Source organism: Antechinus flavipes, chromosome 3 (assembly GCF_016432865.1).
Source record: "Antechinus flavipes isolate AdamAnt ecotype Samford, QLD, Australia chromosome 3, AdamAnt_v2, whole genome shotgun sequence".
Classification (NCBI taxonomy): domain Eukaryota; kingdom Metazoa; phylum Chordata; class Mammalia; order Dasyuromorphia; family Dasyuridae; genus Antechinus; species Antechinus flavipes.
The window spans coordinates 524,883,994-524,907,926 of NC_067400.1; the positions used below are offsets into that span (position 1 = coordinate 524,883,994).

The window sequence follows — 23,933 nt, forward strand, 5'->3', positions numbered from 1 at the left end:
ACCTGGACATCTAAGATATGATCTATACCCTACTCACAAGATAGTAAAGAGCCACAGGAAAAATCCAGTAAAGTCACATCTGCCTCTTGCCAAAGGTTTACAGAATTTTGAGTTGGAAGAGGCCTTTCTGATGAATGAATTTAGAATTCTGATTTGCAAGATGCATTAACAGAGGCTGTGAGTCACCTAAGGTCTGATGATGAATTAGTAGAAGAGCTAGGATTTGAACTCTGGCTCTTGAACCAAAACTTTTTTTGTCATAATAAATTACTTTCATTTCTCCACTCAAAATATCTTGGGTGGGGAAAAGGAAAGGAAACAAGTACTAATGACTTCTCAAAAGCCATTATTTTCTTTGATCCTTAAATAATCTGAGAGGTGGTGGGGCTATAATTATCCCTATTTTATAGATGAGGAAACTGAGGGAAATAGAGGTGAAGTAAATTTGCCCAGAGTCACATGGCTAGGAAAAATTAAATTACACTTGTAACTATGCTGTGATATAAATGTGAGTTGCCATCATTATCATCATCATTTAAGACTAAGTTATAGATGAGTTAATGAACTGACATTGAAGCTGGCACAATACAAGTTCCCTATACTAATGAAATCATAACTCTGGACCAAAAACATCTCAAACCAAAGCATACTTCACTTTCCTTCAAAGGGCTGGAATGAAAAAAATCATTACACAGGAATAACACAAACAGGTGTATTATTATTAATATTATTTTATTAGTTTTATTGATTCTAACTATCATGGCAATTCTGAGCTTGGATGGAGGCAGCTAATGTATGGTTCAGGGGCATGGTACCAGCTAATATAAGCAATAAAAGAAGGTACATGAGGGAAGAGGTACCTTTGGACCAAATTTCTGTCCAAGGCCACCCGCCCACACTTATGTTTACCCAGGGTTCTAAGTTACACTTGTAGAGCCTGATGCCTCCCTTTGAAATTACAAATGGAAGGTTCTTCTCATCTTCCACCTTCTTTTGCTCATCAAGCCCCAAAAGCTTGAAGTGCTCTATTAAGAGCCAACTTCAAAAAGGACAGAAATCACTAGTGCATTTTCATCAGCTATTTGAAGCTGTTCAAGGCAGGATTTTTGATGTGAATCTTATTCCATAATACCCAATCATTGTGTCTGGTGAACAAGACCTGAGCCAGGCCCAAACATCAGAAATTCTGCCATTCGGGAACAACATCAAATGGGTAAAATAACATTTACTCCTGTTTTTTTCAAGGAACTATATGAATTCGCCCTCCATTATGAACTCTGTTTTGACTGCTTTCATTTTCAGATAAAATGGAAAGTAATTCTGAACAATTCTTCTTTTATGAACAAAACAAAACAAAATCTCTCCCCAGAGGATCTCAAAGCACTTAAAAACATAACTGTCAGACAAATACTTATTGAACTCCTATGAACAAGGTGCCATTTAAACAATATTTTGCTCAGACTGACCAAGCCTTAAAGCAGGTAGATGTGTTAAAAAATATTATTAAATGACAGTTGTGTTCTTCCATTGTCAGGCCACAGCAGAAATAAGTGGCTTAATTGCAGGCCCCAACACATTTAAAGAGGGACACTGAAAAGTTACAAGCACAGGAAGGCAACCAGAATAAAATAGGCAGATGCAAGAATTACCAACGCCTTTTTACTCTCCAAATTCCTTTCAACAACATAAATGTATTATGAACCCTGGGTAATTTAATAATATACATATTTTTAGCATTATTTACTTTTAAAGGCACCATTAAGGATTTTTAGCAGGAACTCCTTGGACTATTATCATAAACCCCTCTGAAATACTAAATGGGAACCTCTGGGTAATGAATAAAGCTCTACAATTGGAGTCAGAAGATCTGGGCTTGAATGTTTCTTCAGACAAACTATGTGACAATGAGTAAGGTTTTTCATTATTATGGGTTTCAATTTAATCATCTGTAAAATACATTGGTTGGACTTGATCTCTCAGGTCCTTTCTAATTCTAAATCTATGAATCTATGGCTTAAAACTGTGATATGAGGAATAGTTGAATGAATTGGACATTTGGGAATGTTTATTCTGGAATGGAAAAGATTTAGTAGGGAAAAGGAGTGTTTTCTTCAATTATCTTAAGGTCTGCCATCAATAAAAAGGATTCTACATATTCTGCTTAACCCCAGAATATGAAATAAGGTCCAGAGTGGGTGGGAATTATAGGGCAGTGCATTTGAGCTCAATGTAAGGAAGAACTTCTAATCATTTTGAATTATTCAAAAATTAAAAGAATGATCTTGATAGATATTGAACTCCCCATCACCAGAAGTGGTAAAGTAGTGTTAGGAATACCACTTGTCCAAGACAAAGAGGAAATTCATTCATTAAGGAAATGGTTTGGCTAGAAATGTTAAGTTCTTATGTTCACTGGGTCACAAACTCAAGACTTGACCAAACCCTAAAAATCATGTTATTCCAATTTATAGTTTTATGAGTGAGGAAACATGAGTTAAATGATTTAGTTTAGCTACCACTGGCAGGTAGCAGATGGCAATGCCAAGTTGTCAGATACCATATCTAATGATGATTTTTTTCTTTCTTTCCCTGTCTCCTTTCTCTTTTCCCATCACACATTTCACCACCCATTTCTAGTAAAATCTAGTCATCGAATAAACTAGAATTCAAATCCAGTATTCAAACAGGATTTTTTCCCAATGTTCTCTCCCTAGTATCATTAATTTACACAATGGAAAAGTTGCTGAACAAAGCTATAAAATAGTGTGGTACCGTAAAACTAGGGCTTTGCACAGTCAGAAAACCTAGAATCAAGACTCAGATTGGTCAATTAGTAATTATATGAGTCTGAGCCATATGGCCTTTCTGGGCCTCAGTTTCCATATCTGTAAATAAAAAAGGTTGGATTATATCAGGAGTTCTTAATCTTTTTGAGTGGTACCAGAGAGTCGTTTGGCAGTGCGTTGAAGCTTATCAACTCCTCAGAATTCTATTTTTAAATGTATAAAACAAAACACAGAGGAGTTCAAATGAAACCAATTATGTTGAAATACAGCTATAAAAGAATAAGAAAATTCATGAACTCCCTGAAATCTATGGTCCATGGACCAGGTTAAGAGCAACTGGATGAGATGATGTTTAAAGTCTGAAATACTGTGTTTCTATGAAATCACTTCTCCAAGGATACACAACATCAAAACTCAGGCTTGGAACCTAGGAACTCCAGCTCCTACACTGCAAACAGAAACCGCCCAAACCACAAAAAGCAAGAGGGTCTCTTGCTGATTGGATTGTGGTTTGTGTTCTTGGGGAAAAAATGAATGAAGGATTTATTCCCCATTCTACCTACCCCCACAAAATGTTAATGAGGTGGGGAAGAGATAAGGACGGGGAGATGGGGAGGAGAAAGAAAAAAAAGGAAGGGACACAAGGGGAGAGGAGAGAAAAGGAGAGGAAGAAGAAGGGAGAGGAAGACAGAGTGAGAGACAGAGAGAGATGAGAAGAAAAAAGGAAAGAGAAAGAAGAAAAAAGAGGAAAAAGAGGAGAAAGGGAGAGAAGAGAGAAGAAAAAAAGGAGAGAGGGAAAGAGAGAAAGGAAAGGAAGAGAATAAAGAAATTCTTCATAGCCTTCCACTGTCTTTCAAGTTTCTTATACTCCAGCCATAAATATATAAAAGGGGGTGCAGGATGGAAAGGCTGACACAACCAACTATAACAGTGCTGCTATAATACTCAAGTTACTGGGCTCATGTCTATTGCCAATGCAGTATAACAAGCTAGAATGCATATAATTTGTTCCAGTTGTCCTCCACCTAAGTGGGCAAATTTCTGGTGAGCGCGGCACATTTTCCCCAATGTGGCTTGCATTATGGGATCCAGCACTTGTGTCAATTCACATCCACACAAGGGAAGATATAGTTCGATCACAATTACAACACTATAAATCTACGTTAACTAGTTCAATGTGTTCTCTTGTTATTGTCATCCAAAAAAGAACAGGGCTCTCTTGGGAGGTAGTGAGCTCCCTATCACTGGAAGTGTTCAAGCTAAGGCTAGAGAGAGGGCTTTAATGCACCAGGTAGAATGAGAAATGGATGATCAAGTTCATCCTTGATGACCTTTCCTTGAAAAACTAAAGCAACTAGCTTGACTCCAAATAACTTAAGCGAGGTCATATTACTTTGGAGCTCAAGATCATAATTCAGAACCAAATTTCTCAAGTGACAAGGTGGTTGTTTGGTTTTTGTTTTTAATTTCTTACTCATGTCCTCCTTTCTTCCAAGATCCATTTATTACTCACTGGTTGATGTTCCTGGAGTGGGAATGTCAACTTGCTTCCCACATCCTCCTTTACCATGCCCATAACTTTCTGAGTAAACTGTCCTTTTCTGGCCACCATCCTTCATGTATTTTCTAAGACTAAAAGCTCCTTGAGTTCAGGGACTGTTTTTTTTTTTTTTTTCTTTCCATTCATGTATATATATCTCCAGAATTTAGTACAGTGCTTGGTACACAGTAAAGTACTTAATAAATGCTTTTTCATTCATTTCATTCACACTATACACAAAGCCTTCAACTAAAAACCTCCTCCTGGTTCAGATTTGACCTTGGTGTTCTTTCAAAAGATTCTGACAAGGGAGCACAGGGATTAGAAGAAGCTGCAACAACCTGGGGAGGCTCCAGTACAGATCTGGTGATGCATTATGTGTGGATAGAGGCTCAGCCTGACTAAAAGCATAGAGATTCATCACCTGAAGGTTGGTAAACTGGAGAAAACCCCACCCTCCCCTTCATAAAGCCAGTTAGTAAGAATTGGATACCAAGTCAGAAGGGGTTCTCACACTTCATGAAATCAAGATATTATTTAGTATTGAATATATAACAAGCAACTGGACTCTATAGAGAGGTATGCAGTAAGAGAGATGACTAAGACAGAAGCCCTGAACTCCTGAAACCTAAGAGCAGGGAGTGAATGACTTTAGTCTTCCAGATTTGGACCCTGAACCTGTCCCCCTCCCCCTCTCCCTTCTCTCTCCCCACTTCCCTTTCCTCTCTGTCTCTCTCCCTTTCTCTGTCTCTCCCTCTTTCTTTTTCTCTTTCTCTGTCCTCTTCTCCCCTGTTTCTCTTTCCCCCTTGTCTCATTCTTTTTCGATGTCTCTTCTCTTCATTGTCTCTCTTCCCTTCCCCTCTTCTTCTCCTCTCATTCTTTCTCCCCTCTCTTCTCCTTCTCTCATTGGTTTCCTCTTTTTGTCTCTCCCTTTCTCAAGTTCTCTTTCTCATGCTCTTTCCTCTCGTTCTGTCTCTCTCTTTTTCTCCTTGTCTCTCTTTGTCTGTTATTCTTTCTCCTCTCTCATTCTCTTTCCCTCCTCTCTCTCTCTGTGTCCCTTTCTCTCTCTCCCCTTCCCCCCTTGGTGCCTCAATCTTTCTAATTCCACATATCCAAATACTTACCAAATCTTGCCTTTTCTACCTCTGTGTACCTCATAACTGCTACCTCATAACTGATTCCTTCACTCTAAGTAACACAGCTACCACTTTAGTTGAGGTATCTATTAGCTCTTATGTGGATTATTACAACTGTCTCTCTGTATTACCCTAATATATAACACTGCTTAGTGCACAGTGTCACTTCCCTCCTCAATCACCTCACTGCCTCCAGGATAAATTATCAGCTCTTCCCTTTATCTTTTGAAGCTCTTTATTTCCCCACCTATCCAGCCTCATCATGTGTGAAGCCTGCTTTGGCCATCTGAGATCCAGTCAAACTGATCTCTTCCCTCTTGGTCAAACAGGACACACTGTCTCTCATCTCTATGCCTTTACCTTCCCCTACACCTGGAATGCCCTCTCTCCTCACCTATTTTTCCTGATTATCCAACTGCCAGCACATATCCCCCATATTGTTTTGTATGTATTGGTGCTCTCTCCTCCCCCATTTGAATTTAAGCTCCTTTGAGAGCAAAGATTTTTTAAAATTTAATTCATGGCATCAAGTATTGAGCCTAAAACATAGTGGGTGCTGAATAAAATGTTCATTGATTGGTTAATTGACACATACTCAAATAAGTGAGAATGATTCATTCACTATAAGTAAAGAAGGATGAAAAGACCATTAAGGTAAATGCTAAGCCTGCAGTCAGAAAAACCTGAGTTCAAATCTGGCCTCAGACAGATTTCCTAGCTGTGTGGTCCTGGCCAAGTCACATAACCCTGTTTGCCTCAGTTTCCTGATCTGTAAAATGAGCTAGGACAAGGAAATCGTAAATCACTCCAGGATCTCTGAGAAGAAAACCCCAGATAGGGTGGTGAAGAGTCAGCCAAGACAATACAATAGTACTCCCACATTGGGACTTCACTGAACACTGTTCTGTACTTTTCCTAATGGTATGTCAGTTAATATTGTATATTTTAGTTAACAGTGATTGTCTTACCCCATTCTGTGACAGCACAGTCAATACATTTTCTAAATTTGCTATCTTCCCCAGTGCCTGCACATAATGGGAACTTAAGAGATCAAGGATGAATTCCAAATCCAAAGATGGAAACTTAATTTCCAGGTAGGGGTGAGGGGATCAGGGAAGACTTCATGGAGGAGATGGCCTTAAAGGATAAGGAGAAATTCAAGAAGCAGAGGCAAAAGCAAGACTTGGAGCCGTGTGAGTAAAGTACAGAAACAGACCATGTGGGATGTGTATATATGGCAACTAACCCAGTTTTCCTGAAGCATTGCACATATGGAGGGGAGGAGAGGGAGAAAAGTAGAGCAATGTCAGGGAGTAGAGAGCCTTGAATGGCAGGCTAAGTATGGATTTTATCCAGTAAGCAGTTAGGAGTCCCTGAAGATTTTTCAAGCAGGAGAGTAACATGGTCAGAGCCATGGACTGGGATTTTAGATGGAGAACTGGAAAGGGCCTAACAAATCAGCCTCCTTATATAGATAAGGGAAAGTGACCAAGGTCACTCATGTGGGAAATAGCAAAGAGCTTCAGTGAGCTTAATTTACCCGATGTCCAGTCTGGTGCTCTTTATGTAGGCCAGAATGAGAGCTCAAGGACTGAGGAAAGACTGGAAGTAGGGGCACCAATGCAATAATCTGGGTGAACCCCAACCAAAGGCTGGCTGAAAGAAGAAAGGAAAAACAGTGCACGGATTGGGGAGGAGCTCCTTGGTCAAAGAAGAGCTCATCATCCCATAAGCAGTGTTTGTTGTGAGTGGAGAAGCCACACGGAAAGGCAGTGGGCCATTCACTGGGAGGGACTCGGCCGACCTCAGAAGTCTGTCTATTGTGCTGGGCTTGAACCCCTACTGCCCTTTGCCATCAGCTCCTGTTTAAACAAGAGCCATCACCAGCTCAAACACATAAGCCACTTACACAGATCTCATGCATCACCTTGTCACACAAACAGAGGCACTCTAAAGAAAACAGGAGGCTGGGGGTGGGAAGATATCCAACTCAGCAGTTTCCATTCCCAAGGTCTTCAGGGACCCCTTTGGACAGGGGCGGAGGGCTAGGGAGCTGCTGCTGGAGAAAGCTCACACTCAGCCACATCTTGAATGCATGAGGATGGAATGTGTTAAAAAAGAAATCTTTTATCTGCTGCTGAGGGCAACAAAGGTTCTCACTGGTCAAAGCCACAGGCTTTTGGAATTCTGGGAAGCTTGGGCTAGAGGCAATACAGCTTCAAAGGCCCCTTTGCAGATTACTCTCCCCGCTCCTAGCACTTTCCCACCTTTTCCACATTACATTCTGTATTTTTCTACATTCTACATAAAGGTGAAATGGTCTAAATGGACATGATCTTGTGGTAGCAGAAATATCAGCAGCATGCACATTTCTGCTCATCCCTTTCCAAGAGAAGAAAACCAAGAAAAAGTTTATCAATTACTGTTTTCAAGAGTTCTCTCTCCTCATTCTCTACTTCCAATAAATAACAATAAAGTTTCAAAGTTCTAAAATATTCATCCCGGAGTGGAATCAAGAGACCTAGGTTCAAGTGCTAACTTTAACAGCTTGGAAATTATGTGAATTCTTTGTTTGAATTGCATAACCCCCAGGTCTCCTACATCTAGGTAAGGCAGCCAGGTAACACAGTGAATAGATAATGGACTCAGGAGTCACAATGATCTGAGTTCAAATGTTGACTTAGCAGTATGACTCTGGCAAGTCAGTTAACCTTTGCCTCAGTTTCTTATTTGTAAAATAGGGATCATCACAACATTTACCTCTCAGAGTTGTTGAGCTGATCCAATGAAATAAAATCTGTAAAGCTCTCCGAAGACTTTAAAGTTCCTAAGTGCTAACTAGAATTGTTGCTGTTCCACTCTTCCATCTTCAATTGCTGAAACCTAATAGTGTCTAAGACCTAGCTCAAATGTCACCTCCTCCAGGATTCCTTCTCTGACTACCATTAAGTCTTAGCATAACACTTTGGTTTTTTTAAATAAAATTTATTTTATTTTCAAATGAAGAGCTACCTTTTCTACCTCCTACCTCCAAGTGTTCTACCCTTCCCACAAGCACTACTGTTGAGAAAACAAGAAAAACAAAACCTCTGTTACAAATGAGTATAATCAAGCAAACAAATTCCTAAATTGGCCATAGCATAACATTTTGATCAGTGAATCAACAAGCATTTATTAAGTACCTGCTAAATGCTAGTCACTGGACTAAGTACTGCAAAACAAAAAAAATGAATGAAATAATCCCTACAATTCTACAAAGAGTTTACACTGTAATGGTAGCAAACACAAGGAGATTGATCTTTCTATCTCTATATATAGATAGATCAGTTTCTTTGTGATTTATATATATCCTTCCATCTATGTATCCATTCATCCATCTACTGACCTACCTTATATCTATCTAACCGCCCATAAATATAAAAAGAATAAATACAAATAATCATTAAATAAAAGATAGAGAGCATAGGTGCTAATAATTAAGAAACTCGGTAAGGTCTTCCTTGAAGACTTGAAATTTGGTATTGGAAAAAAAAGAGATGGATTTTTAGAAGTAGAGGTGAGGAGAGATGCTGGTGTGTTCTTTTAAAAAAAATTATCAGGGTATCATATAGCTAAAGTGACACTTTTCTTTGTTTTGGAGCTGAGAAAAACCTAAGGCACAGAAAAATCACATGATGTACCCAAAGTCATACCAGAAATAATTGTCAAAGGTAAGGTTCTGGCTTACTGGCTTATTTTCTGCAGCTGTGTCAAGATGTAATGGTAGATGCTAACAATAGAGAGATCCCCCCTACCCCCCAAAAAATCCCCAAACCAGTCCCTGTCTTAAAGTTCCAGAGTAAAGCCTACATGTAAAGAATTACTATAAATAAAGAACTATACATTTCATAAAAATTTCATTGAAGCACCTACTACTGTGTGCAGAGTTACTTTGAAAGATACAAAGTTAAAAGTCTTATCCTAGAGCCACAGCACTACAGCCTGCTATGGAAGTCACCCACCAGACTCCTCTTCCACACTAGATTGTAAACTCTTTGAGAGCAGTCATTGTCTTATTTTTCATCTTCCCCTACAGTTATTTGCATGGTGATCTGTACAGTAGCTGCCACACATTGAATTTTACAAGGCACACCCTTTCTTAGTAGATGGCTCAGTAGAAGGCAGATGGGCTAAATAAAATATTTAAGAAAATAAACTTTTCTAGCGGGCACAAGCAGATTAGAAACACTAATATGATGTAAACAATTACTATGCTAATTACAAATAGGTCTTAGCTTATTAAAATAAGTCCTCCAAAGTCCACTAAGAAATAATTTGAGGAAATGAAATTATCTTAGTTACTATATATTCTTGAAAGCAACTCAATTAAATCTTAAAAATAATTCTCTAAGTTAGGGTAACCTCCTGTATTTCCCAGTCCTTAGCATGGTAAAATGGAACATTCAATAAATGAATAAATGAATGAATCTCCATTCCCTCATTCATCCCTATCCCCGCAAAAAAGCTCTCTCTTGGGCTCCTTTCTTGGTAACCTGGAATCCTGATGTGGCCACTTTCTAGACATGGGAATTTAGGCAGATGTGCTCATTATATTTAGATTCCTTGAACGGCCATCTTTTTAAATGTATAATGAAACAGTAAGTTAGAGTTGAATCAATTTTATTTGCTACTTCCCATAGTTCCTCTTTCCCCCATCACTAATAACTTTCCTTCTCAAACCTCACTGAACACTTTGCTTTTCTGTAAGGCTTGTTAAATTGTGTATTACAGTTATCTTTGTCTAAGTCTTGGCCCCATTCTACACTGGAAGTTCAATAAAAACAAGGGCTATATCTTATCTAAACTTTAAATCTACCTCCAGAACTCTGTATAAAGTAGGCACTCAATACAGGATGTCCAAAAGTTTCAGTCTGTTTTAGCCTTTAATAGCTTAAAACTGCCTTAAAACCTTTGGGATGCCCAATATGGTAACATTTGTTGCCTTCCACGACAGATCTATGTTTCTCAGATTCTCTGGCGGTTCCTCGGAACACTGTAAACAATGAACAAAATTGTTACTGCCAATGGGGTCTTCAAATCTTTAAACTTAAAACCTTCTTTCTTCTCCTTAGCCCCTGAACTTCTGGGCAGAGGCTGGCATCCCTAGGAAATAAGTTTACTTATATGAAGTATCATTTAACTTCGGAAACATTAAACTAAATCACTTCAAAAAATTCCTTTAACTTTCAAGTACTGGAATAGTCTGAATAATTAGATTGCACTGATCTGTAAATTAATTCTCACTTCCAGCATATAAAATTTCTGACCTGAAAGTTCTCAAAATAGGAGGTACCTGTTTTTATTTTAATATTGATAATAATAGCAAACATTTATATAAAACTTACTAAAGCTAAGCACCTTAGCTTTCTTATCTCATTTGATTCTCACAACAACCCTGGGAAGTTAGCTGCTATTATTATCCCCATTTTACAAATAAGAAAATCAAGGTAAGCATAAGTAAAATGCCTTGCTCAGATTCACACAGCTGGGCAGTGTCTGAGGTGAGGTTTTAACTTAGTAGGAGGATTTAGAGGAAGAGAAAGCTTTAGAAGTCACCTGATTTAATCCCTTTTCTCCCCAGCTCCCTTACCATTTTACAATTTAGGAAAGCGGGCAAGGGAAATAGCTTACCCAATGTCACACTCAAGGTCAGGTGGTCTAAATAAGATTTGGTCCTAAGTCTTCTGAATCTAAATCAGTTGTGAAGGAAGTTTGAGGCTTTCTGGGTTCTGGACAAGTCACTTTTAACTTCCCCTTAGTTAAAAGTTTTCTTAATCAGAGAAATGATGCCCTGTGGGTGAAGTTAAGTAAAATAATGTCCCAAAGTAGTCAGAACCTAAGAGAAAGTGCAAATGTGCTTATTATTACTGTTAGCCTCTCTGAACACCATACCACAGTTATTTATAGAAATACTATATCTTCTGAGGGAAAACATAAATGAATTACCAGTCACTTTCTCCTTCTTTCAACTCTGGTGGGAACACAAGCCAGCCAGAAGGAAAAGGCATCACACTGATTCATCTGGTACCAAGCATAAATAGTCTTTTCCTCTTGCTAGGAATGGAATAAATGTAGATCAATTAAGCACTCTGTTTGGAATTGAATTTTCCAGTCCTGGATGATTTGTTTGTGTAGCTGACTGGGACAAGGAAATTAATCCTGCCCTATACCCCAATCCAAACCCCAGAAAGCTAAAAGGAGATGTCAATTAGTTGAGTAGGATTCCTTTCTCACTGCTGGAAACTGTTAATGGCTCTAATAGTAAAGTGACCAATGCTAGTGGAAGAGGAAGGAGGTGTTTCTTCCCAAATACATCTTAAAAATGTCGAGAAGTCCGATGGGAACATTAGAGCACCGAATATAGAATGTTAGAACAAACAGGAGTTTGGAATACAGAATATTCAAGTGGAAAAGAATTAGAAGGTACTTTTAGTGTGTCAGAACCCAGATCTTCTGAATTGAAAGGGTTTTCTTTTTAGAATTTCAGAGCTGGAAGAGAATTTTGAGATGCTTCCATCCATGGAGTCTAAATCTCTTGGTATGGATCTTTCTGGCACTTTGGCAATGCTGAAAGAACCCCATCTCAGAATCACATTTTTAAGTACATAAAATAAAATACATAAGATTACAAAGGAAAACAATTATATTGAATTAGTTATCAAAAATATATTTAAATTTATTTTTTTAAAAACTCATAGATGAAGGTACAAAGACCCTGTTGTTGTCTCAACCCCAAATCATCCAGTGAGATAGGAGAGGAGACTCAAACTTCCCAAGACCAAGCTTCTTTCTGCTATGGCAGCCACCTCCCCATTCCCTGAGTGTTTCTGTTTGTGTTCCCACCATAGTCAGAGAAGATTGTAAATGTGAAGGGAATGTTTTTCTAGTTGTTTAATCCAAAGCACCTATATAAATAAGAGCAATTCAGAGAGGAGAAGGGGAGATGAGGAAGCCAGATGGTTTCCCTGTTAAAATTGGGGAGCAATTAACCAGTACTCTGGTAGTCTGCATAGCCTCAGTGGCACACCTCAAAGTACCCTGCACCACACATAAAGAATTCAGCACAGCAAGGATAACAGGCTATTTTGTAGCTTGAAGGGACTTAAAACATAGAATATTCGAGCTGGAAAGGACTTAGGAACAAAGAATCCCGGATCTGGAGGGGACCTTAGAACAAAGAATGCTATTTGGGGGGGACTTTAGAACAAAGGATACTATTAGGGAGGAACCTTAGAACATAGAATATTAGGACAGAAAAAGACCTTGGAGCAAATAGCCAGAGGTACCCTTAGAACAAGAATATCAGATCTGAGAGGGGTTTTAGAGCACAGAATGTGAGAGCAGAAAGAAACCTCGGGACAGAGAATAAGAGACCTAGATGGAAGGTGCTTTATCTGTTCCCTACCTCAGTAGTTCTTAAATCTCAGTAACACTTAGCCAAAATTGCAGTAAGCAGTGTAAAGTGAATACCTATTATGTCCCACACAAAATATTACTTTTTTATTACATACAGGCTGTCTCTACCAGATAGAGGAGATCCTACTATTCTACACCCCTAGTGGTGATTATTTGCATCAGAACTCTGAGGATGATTTTAGCTACGTAAGTGACTTGCCCATGACCACAAAGCTAGCCTGCTTGTCCCTAAAGCTGAACTTGCCTCTAGATGCTCCTGCCCCAGGTGAACCTGCTCTTGGTCCTTCTCTACCCTCTACCCTCTAATATATATCAGAGCACCTCTTAGATGCTCTTGTGATGCATTACTTGAGAACACAGAATTTTTTTTTTGTCACTGTATATCTTGTCTATCAGGAAATAGTGTAACTTTTTTCTTCCAAGAAGTCATAGATTTTGTTTTTCGGTTGAAACAAGATTCTCCTACTAGAAAACATTGGGAATTGCTGTTCTACTTAACACTCTTATTCTGCTAAGGGGTACTGAGGTCCAGAAAGGGGAAATGAATTGTTAAAATGCAAACAGCAAATCAGTGGCAGGGCCAGGACCAGGACCAGAAAGTAGGACTGTAGAATCCACCTAGAATCCCCATTGCGGTTGGTGGTGGCTTTTGTGTAACTAGGAGGCACAAAGGATACAGCAGAGTCTCCAGTCAGGAAGTCTCATCTTCTTGAGTTCAAATCTGACCTCAGACATTTACTAGCTGTGTGGACAAGTCACTTAACCCTATTTGCCTCAGTTTCCTGATCTATAAAATGAACTGGAAAAGGAAATGGCAAAACACTCTGATATTTTTGTCAAGAAAACCCCAAACAGGGTCATGAAATGGCTGAATAACAACAACATTAGTACTTGATATATTCACTCAGGAAACAGGAAGCATAATATGATCCCTTCTTCATCAAAGATTTAGAGTCTTCTTCCTCTCTTATATTATAATTTATATTACATTTATTTACATATTTTATCAATTCCTAGCTTACTCAGGGTAAGAAGTTGAAACCAGCAAATTATTAAGCATATGGATGGTTTTAATCTTCCTGACAGAGAAGCCATAATATAATCTCCTGCAAAGAGAGAGAGAGAGAGAGAGAGAGAGAGAGAGAGAGAGAGAGAGAGAGAGAGAGAGAGAGAAAGAAATGGGGGAGAGGGGGAAAGATGGGGGAAGGGAGGGAGAAAATGAGAATAAAAGTCCTTCTTGTTGACCACATTCCTTATATTTATTTTGCCTTAAAGTTTTTGACCTCTATGCAACATCTGACATGGGTTCACATTCTCCTTCTGAATATTCTCCTCTCAAGTGTTTTCTAGGTCTTCTCTTATCTGATTGCTTTTATTTTTGCTGGTTTGTCATTCATGGATTAACCAGGGATGTTCCCCAAGGCTCTGTCTTGGGCCCTTTTCTCTTTTTGCTTCATGTTATCTCTTTGGTGATCTGATCAGCAAATACTTAGGCAGAAAAACCCCATATCTATAAATCTAGCCATAGATTTCCCCCCCTTACCTACCATTATATATCACCAATTATCTCTTAGTTATCTTGAAATGGATGTCCTACAGACATTTCAAACTCAACACAGCCAAAGTTAACTCATTATATATCTCCTTTCAACCTCCTCCTTCGTCCTAACTTTTTTCTTAATGCTAAAGGTAATAAATTTGTGCAAAACCACTTAAATAGAATCTGTCCCCCTTAGGGAGCTGATTTTAGTAGTAAAGCACTCTGCTTGGAGTCAGATAACCTAAAATAAAACCCTAAAAGTTCCAGTTGTATGATCCCAAGTTCAATTTGTCCCTGAGGGGCATTAAATCCCACATCTGCCTTTTTTGCTCTCTTGTTTTCTTTTTAAATATGGGGTGTCGTGAGTTTCAACCTTTAACTTTATCTATGTGGACAATTATCTGGAAGGGGAATGCTTTTGGTGTGATTGCCCTCTCCACCAAGAATGACAATTCCTCTGCAATTTATAGTCTTAAGAGATAGTTATGGACATTGAGAGATTAGTGACTTGTCCAGATTCACACAGTCCATATGTGTCAGACACAGAACTCAAACCCAGATGTCAAGACCAGCCCCCTAGACCATTCTACCATATTGCTTCTCTAATCAGTAAAACAGGGATAATGATAATAATTCCCAAAACTACCTCAGGGGATGTTGCAAGAACTGAATAAGACAGAATGTGTGAAGGCCCATAATTTACTATTATAAATGTGAATTATTATACTACTAATTAGTCCATCAATATGTATGTATTGGACAAGCCTTGTGGATGGATCATGAACAGGGCCTGGAATTTAGTAGGATGGAGATCTGAATGTATTGCATTTGGAAACAGTATAATGCTTTCTGCCATCTTCCACTGCCGCCTGCTTGCTACAGAAGTCCTGTACGGACTCCCGTGAACTTTCTCTGCAATGTTCCAGAAAGTCCTTCAGTATCTATCATCTGAGAAATGAAGGCAGCCCAATAGAAGGATTCCATCTCATTGGACCTATATCTTCTGTGATCCTTTCCACGGTATACCTATTCCAATGAACTTTCTCTGCAGTGCTCCAGAAAGTCCTTTACTCTGGAAATACTGTACCCCTAAACTATCTTAGTCATTGGAAATGCCCTCCATCTCTGTAGCCTCTTCCCCTCTGATAAACTGATTCCTCCTAGAACCTCCATTTTAAGAAGGAAGTCCAGTTCCATCCACCATGTTTTCATTTCTCTCCCGGCTGAATTCCTACTCGATGATCGGATGTTCTTTATGATGTATTCAAGGCAGGTACTTTCAATCCCAAGCTCCCTTTTTCCCCACCCTCTTTAGCTTCCAGCTCTCTTTAATATGTTACCTTCCCCCTTTGGAATGGAAGCTTCTTGAGGGTATTTCTTTATTCCTTCTTTGCTACTTATATTCCCAGAGTTCAGCACAGTGTTGACAATGCTGGTAATAAATACTTGCTGACGTGACTTGCTGACTCTTTTTAGGATTTATTGAGAAACATAAGAATTACATAGAATGAGAAAACCTACAGATCTTTCAAAATTCAACTATGACATTCCATGAAAGAAAGCAGTATGCCAGAGTGGAAAGATCACTGGATTTGGAACCAGAGGGTTCAAAATCCTGGCTAATTACTACCTTAATGTCTCTGAATCTCAGTTTACTTGTGTAAAAAATTAGGAGGTTAGACAAGATGGCTTCTAAAGTTTCTTCCAGCTCTACATAAATGATGTGAATGAGATAGCACAATAATCCAAAATGCTACTTATAATATCTGTTCATATAGAGATAGTGCCTTCCTCATAAAAAAAAAAAAATCTCTTCAGTAACATAGGACCAGTATAATTTTCCTCCTTTAAGAGATGAAACAAGGGAGGGTCTGAAAAGAGAAGGGATTTGTCCAAAGCCACACAGCACAATAGCCATCACTGCTGGGACAAGAGCACAGGAAGTCTAGATGCTTCTTGACTGTGTCCCAGGATTCAGAAGGGGTTTATAAGGACTAGGATGCTAATATCTTTTGCTCTCAGGTTAAAGGCACTAGAACTGATTTGCTTGAATGGTTCTGGGGCATGGAGAAACAGACAGGCCTACATCCAGCTGTGCCCGGTGACAGCAGGGTCATGGACTGTTGGTCACAGTACTGGGGTAGAAGTGAGGACAAAAGACCAATATTTAATGGTGTGGTGTGGACAAACATCTCAAAAGAAAGATGTGATTATCTGCAGCCTCCTTTAGAGATAAAAGTTCAGCTTCTGGAAGAGCTCATTATGAAGAAGAAACTGGCACTCACTGTTGAAGCAAAATAAATGAATAAAAGAAAAAACACATATTAAAGTAAGTGCTTACAATGTACCAAACTCTTTGCATTACTATAATATCTCATTTATTCTCTAGATTTAGTCAGAAAGGGTCATAGCAAGCATTCAGTCCCACTGTTTCATTTTACAAATCAGGAAACTGAGGCACAGTGAAATTACATGACTTGTCACATGGGTACTAGGGGGAAAGGCCTGGTATTTAAATCTAGGGCCAATCAATCAAAAATTTATTAAGTGCCCATTGTGTGCCTGGTACTCAACAGTAAGGTTTATTGCCTTGAATTGAATTCATTCAGGGAATCTTTTTAGTTAAGTGATTTGCTCAGTCACAAAGATGCTAATAGTGGAGCTGGATCTCAAAACCCAACTTCTCTAGTTCTTGTTTCTATTTTTATAAACATAGGTATTTGGGGGCTGGGAGAATGAGAAGATTGGTTAATTAGAAAACTACTGGAAAATTCATCTACTACATTGCCATACTTCCCGCCTGCAGAACCCAGTAATACATGCCTCTGAGAGTTTTACAGCAAAAATGGCTTCAATGAACTTAAAATGATTTCCATTTCTATAGTGCTCCAACAGCTTTTTTCTTGACAGTCTTTTAAGAAAGATACACTCATATGATTGTACATGCTTGCTATCTTGGGAAGGATAGTGGGGAGAGAGGGAGAAAAGTTTGAAATTCAAAATCTTACAAAGAGGAATGTTGAAAACTAATTTTACATATAATAAAATATTATTAAGTTTTTAAAAAAAGGAAATTCTTGATGGGATGGAAAAAGAGAAAGGTACAGTTATTATGTTATATCCCCACCCCTTTTTGAAAATGAGGAAACTGAAGCCAAGAGAAATTAAAGATTTTTCCTAGGGTTACAGTGATCAAGGTGGGTTTTGAACCCAAGTTTCCTCTCTCAATGTCTGGTGCTTTCCCCATACTACTATTCTTGGGGGTAAAAAGGGCTATGTCCCAAGGATCAGCATCTAGGGAGGGCATGTTTCCTCCCTTGGTGAAGAAATTTTGCTTCTCTCCAACCTTTTTTCACATCTTATTAAGACTTTTTTTTTTAAGCTTTTGGATTATTAAAGAGAAAAAGTTTTGAGAAAGACTTCACAACATAGGGTAAAAAAAATCAGAATTTATTTTGAAGTTCTAAGATTGAGTACTGGCTCTATTACTTACTTTAGAAAACTTGGTCAAATCATTTCCCCTCATCTAAGTTAAAATTTTCCCATTAGTAAAATGAAGCTAACTGGATAGTATCCTCTTGCACTTCTAACTATCCTGGGCATGTTGCCAGGAGAAGTAGGTTTTCTCAACTGTGAAGTGTTAGAGGAATGAGTGATGATTCTACAATTACTGTTATTATTATTGAAAGAGTCTAAAACAAATAAAAACATTTCCCTTTTAAAATAGGACAATAAACACTTCCTTCACTCTAATGATAAAATCCCAGCTAGTTAGAACTCTGGATGGTAAGGTCTGAGAATTGAATGAAACTAATGAGAAGTAAAGGTGACACTGACCAATTTCCATCCTTGCTTGGGCCAGCCTGTGAAATGAAAAATGGAAGCCTGAAGCCCCATGCTGAATTAAAGAAATTAACTGTGGAAGACCATTCCATCACCTCTGTAAGTCTGTCGGAAAGCATTTCCTAAAACTTATTTCATACTTTCCTGGTTAATATTTAGAACACTGAAACTTTCTCTGGAAATCAGTTTTTCTGTTAATCAGTCTCACTCTCTGTAATGCCTTTGGCCAACAGAATGCTCAAAACTGGAAACCCATTCCTAAGATCCTTCAGAAAGGGGAAGCCCATGACATTTCTTTGTTAGGTGGGTCATCCATTAAAAAAAAAAAAAAAACCTATTCTAAACTTCAAAGGATGCACAATTTCATGATTTCATTGAGGAGAAACCAGGACGTAGTGGAAAAGATTCTGGACTTAAAGTTAATCAAGGTCGTTTCATGTATTGCTATAGCCAACCATTTAGGGATTTATGCTCCCAAAAGGCAGAAGGAAGACCTTCCTAGCCTCAGCTGTGGTCACATGGTAATGTAGCTTCTGAAGAACCTACCTTTCTAAATTTCAGTGCCCTGAATTGTTTTTTCTTCATTCAATAAGGTACTATATACTTTATTATATCTATTACAACTGATACTTAAAAAGCAGCATGCCATTAGGTGTGGGAGTAGGGGAGAAAGGATGTGGGGAGAGAAAAGGAAAAAGGGGATTGAGGGGGTAAGGAGGAGAGAGAGAAGAGAGAGAGAGAGAGAGAGAGAGAGAGAGAGAGAGAGAGAGAGAGAGAGAGGGAGAGAAGGAGGGAGGGAGGGAGAAAGAGAGAGGGAGAGAGAGACACAGAGAGAGAACAAATGCTAGGTCATTTTGGAGTTAGAAGAAAAAAAAGCTGCATTTAAGTCCTCTAACTTGGAGCACCTTATACTTTTTCTACTTAGGATCCCTTTTAGCCTGAGATATAGGTAGATAAAATAGATATATAAATCAAACATTTACTGATAATAAATCATAAAGAAATTAGTTTAAAACAATTCTTTGTTATAATATAATTTTATCATTTATTAAAGATGAAAGCAAATTTTCATACTAATGAAATGGATGTCCTTGTTTATTTTTACATAAAACTTGGTAGAATATTTGATACTGTAGGATGTAGATCATCTTCAATGGTTTTTTTTTTCCTTTACTGTTGCCAAATTTTTCGAGACCCTCACTTTCAGTAACATGATCCCATGTAGGGTTGAGACCCACAATTTAAGAAGCTAACTCTCTCTAACTCTCAATTTAAGAAGCTGACTCTCTAATCCTGACAATCCAGGCTATTTAACTTCTCACAATTAAGATCATAAATTCCAATGAAGGAGGTACAATGGTAGAGGGAATGTCTTCACAAGGAGTTCTCTACACCTATAAAATCACTTGTCTAGACAAATATATATAAATATATATGTGTATATATACTATACACATACACATATATAGCATATATATGTGTGTATATAAAACATACACGGCAATAGTAAAAACGTTGGGAAAAAAAAGCTCTATGTGCTGCAGTATCATTTCACTAAGATTTAATTCTAAACAAGAAATTCACTTCATTAGTATGAAAATTTGCTTTCATCTTTAATAAATGATAAAATTATATATATAAGAATTGTTTTAAACAAATCATATATATATAATATGCACACATATAATACATATATGTATATATAATACATATATATTTCATTTCTTTGTATGTATATATTATTTATGTGTGTATATAAATGTGTATATATATACATATACATACATACATACACACATGAACATATACACAAAGAAAAAAAGAAAAAGGTTCAGTCATGTTACATCTCTACCTATCACTTAGTAATGTTTTGGCGAAAGGAGTTTATATAGTTCCCAACAAAAAATGGAATATGAGTAAAAATTTACTTTTTACCTGTGGCAATGCCTGAAAGTTTTTATTATCTGGAGAAATTTAGGTCACGATTCCAAAAGTAATAAAAACTGGTGCTATTTTCCTAGTGCCTTATAATTTAAAAAACACTTTTGTTTCAACAGCCTAGTGGGGCAGGTCTTGGAAGTCTTACTTTCATCTTATCACAGATGAGAAAACAGGCCCAGAAAGTGATGGGGCTGTCACAAAAACCAAAAGCTTAATTGGGAGTATTCAAAGTCAAGATCTAGGGGTCTGACATAAGAGGAAGGTAAAAGAAGGGAATATTATATAGTACCTACTATGTGCCAGGCACTTACCCACCTTTGATCCTAATTATCACTTTTTCAGATACTCTTAGATAAAATTTTATCAAAATATTTTTCTAGCCTGGAAAGTTCTATATGATTTTCCTTTGGATATGAACAGAATGCTGAGCTACAAGGGAGAGCTACGTTTTTCATTTTTGAAGATACAGTGGCCTGATTTGCAAGACCCCCTGCATCCTCCTTGCAATTTACACGGGGACTCACTACAGCAGTCCTGCTCTCTGGGTGTTACTTACTTTGGATTGACTCCTGTAAGACTGAGTTTACACAGCTGTGGAAAGAGAGCCTAGGAGGGATTAATTAAAAAGTACAACACAAATCCTTTTGGAAGTCATTCTCAGGCAGAGCTGATAGTGAGGCAGCCTCTCAGGCAGTCACAGAGGAAGAAGCTTCCACCGGTAGTAAACTTCATTTTAAACAAAATAAGCTTTTGCTGCTTTTCTGCTGATTAGATGTTCTTGACACTTAGTAGCTGTGTGACCCTAGGCAAGTCACTTCAGATCTGAGTCTCATTTTTAAAACCGGGACAATAATGCCTGAAGGAGTGTGGGTCATGGGAATCTAAAGCTGGAGGGAACCTTTGTCCCTTCCTAGTCACCTAAAGGAAATAGGACCAAATAGGGGATGGTCACTCAGAAGTATCTCTGAGGAAAGGACTCTGTAAAACATAATGTACTATATAAATATTTGTGTGTGTCTGTGTGTTTTAACCAACAACAGTGATTAAGCCAAGTCTAAGAGAAGCAGACCCTAAGGGGAGACAATTTTATTAGTAAAAAGAAAACTAGATTTGAATTCAGACTTTGCTGTTTAGTCCTTGAGTGATTTTGGCAAACTATTTAAAACTTTTTTTGGATCTCAAGTCTAGCCACCAACAAACTTTTAATGAGATCCTTCTATGGGCCCAGGACTGTGCTGGGTGAATGGGATCGAAATACTAACTTTCAAGGATTACATGCTCAGAGTCCTCATTTATAAAATGGGGGGGGGGGGAGAGGGGGGACGAGAAGGGGAGGAGGAGCTGAAATAAATGATCTCCAAGGTCTCTTTCAGTCTTAAATCTACAGACTGAAAAGCAACAAATCCCTTAAGATTAATTATTAGGAAGGCTCTCCTAATTCTTGGAAGATTTTTTTTGGGGGGGTGGGCAGAATAAGGGAAATTTATGTAATCTACACATTTTTTTCCTTCCTACCCTCATTCATTTACTATTCTCAAGCTCTTGGGAGAGATAATGCTTAATAGATTTTTTAAGGGCTTTCACAGGTGATCTTTGTGGTGTTTTTGTGTACGTGGGAACTGCTGTTACTTTGTTCTGATTTTTGCTTAAAGCAAGAGTGCCATCCCAGAACTAGTCACAGGAGGGTATTGAGCTTTACCTGCATCTCTCGTTAGGAAGAACTGAAGTCACCCTGCAAATGGGAGGCCAGTCACTCTGTCTGGGTGTGGGACATATTTATTACCAACCTGCAGAATTTTACACACAAAGAAAGGCGCCCCTCTGGGAATGCAAAGTGTCTACAAACCACAGCAGCAGAAAGCCAGCCACTGGCAGAAAGCAGAATAAATAAGCCAGCAGCCTAAGAGCCAACTGAAAGTCTCACTAACTTCCCTACACATCAATAATGCAGTAATGTCATCAACTCGCTGAAGACTCTGAACAATGCTTTTGCTGCTGCTCAGTTAATTAGTAAAGGGAGAGATTAAGGTTTTTAATCTCGCTTTCTTTTTTAACCTTCTGGGTATATTCCTATGTGAACGAAAGAAAAAAATATATTTATATGTATAATGCAATCATTTTTTAAAAGTTATCAGTGGTTAGGATTTTAAAACATCTCACATAAAAATCATAGGTTCTTTGGAGCTGGAAACACCCTGAAAAATCCTTTATTTCCACCCCACCCCCATTCTACAGATAAGGGTGATTAGAACCAGGGAAATGTGACCAACCTTGGGTCACACAGCCAGAGTAATAGATTTAAGACTCCAAGTTAATTTATATGTTTATCAAGAGCCTGCTTATGCAAAACAATGTGCTAGGTGCTAGGGGATGGGATTGACTGACCCTATGATTGGATTGGTATAGAAACTCCCAAAAGAGGAAGTCCCTTCTCCCAAGGCTAGTCCGCATTTTCTCTGCAACTGCAGGGTCAGAGAGCCAAGTTAGTGTGTCCCAGATGAGACCTGGATCCAAGGCTACCTCAACAGCTACCAGCTTAAGGAGGGGTACCATCTCCTTTGGACCCAAATAGATGTGACAGTGCTAAAGTTAGTGAATAACTTGGCTTTAAACACGGATTTGTGTTGAACCCCACTATAGGCAGTAGATATAAAGCAACATCTGCATTTCCCCCAGAGAACTCGACCTTCTCATTCCCTTGCCTCTTCCCAGCAGGACCCTCTTAGCCTCCTTCTCTGAAAAGACCCTCTAGGCAAGCTTGTTTTCACTATACAAAACACATCAGAGTAACCGAAGAAAGGAAGTTTTAATTTGTATTAAATGTCAAGGTTTCTTCTCTGTGTTCTTAAGAGAAAAAAGAATCTTGGGAGTCTGAAGGGGGTGGGGGTGGGAGGGTAGACTAGAAGGAAAGGAATCTGTATCCAGAAGCAGCCATTAGCTTCTTCTCTCACACCTTCAGGGGCCAGCTCATACTAATGGTTTCTCCTCCTCTATAAATCAGTAGGGCTGCAGCTGATTCACTCAGTCTGGGGAGCCAGGGAAGCAGCTTGGGCCAAGGCTGGGTCCCCTGTTGATGTTTACCCTGCTGCAGGTAATGAGCCACTTGATGAATCTAACACGTGGTACTCAACAACTTTTCCCAGGTTTATTGCCCTAGGTCTCCAGAAAATAGGAGGAGGGGAAGTAGGCATCCCCTGAATTGCTTAACACTTTAATTGGGAAAGATCCTGATTTTTTTCCCACCTTCCTCCAGCTTTTCCTCCCTCCTCCTCAGTTGGGGATCACAGCCCACCTCCCAGGTGCCTCTACCAACAGCCCTGCAGAATCTTTTCTCCATCACACTCTTGAGTCCTTAAAGACCAGGACCCCTTCTGGGCTATTTCCTGCCACAAATTGGGAAACACAACCAGGCAAGCAGATAAAATTCAAATGAACAATTATTAAACACCTCTTCTGTACAAAGCTCCAAAGTCCCGTGCTAAAGGAAGGAGATAGCAAAAAAGAGAAGTCTTCCAAACATTAAACAGCTCATTCTGTAGTATAGGTTTTCTACCAAACATCCTTAACTCCATTTTCTAATGTTTTCCCCTAAATGAGAAAGAAGAAAAGCTGATTGATTATAAGACTCTCGGAGAATAGGATAGTGTCTTTCTCATAGGCTCTAGAGCTTAAACTTGGAAGTGATTTCAGTG

At 38.6% G+C, this 23,933-nt stretch overlaps 1 protein-coding gene across 1 annotated transcript in view; it reads right to left on the bottom strand.

The window, feature by feature from the left end:
- The window catches only part of TENM4 (teneurin transmembrane protein 4), a 1,176,249-nt gene that overhangs the window by 422,682 nt on the left and 729,634 nt on the right, over positions 1-23,933 (bottom strand). The window lies entirely within an intron of this gene.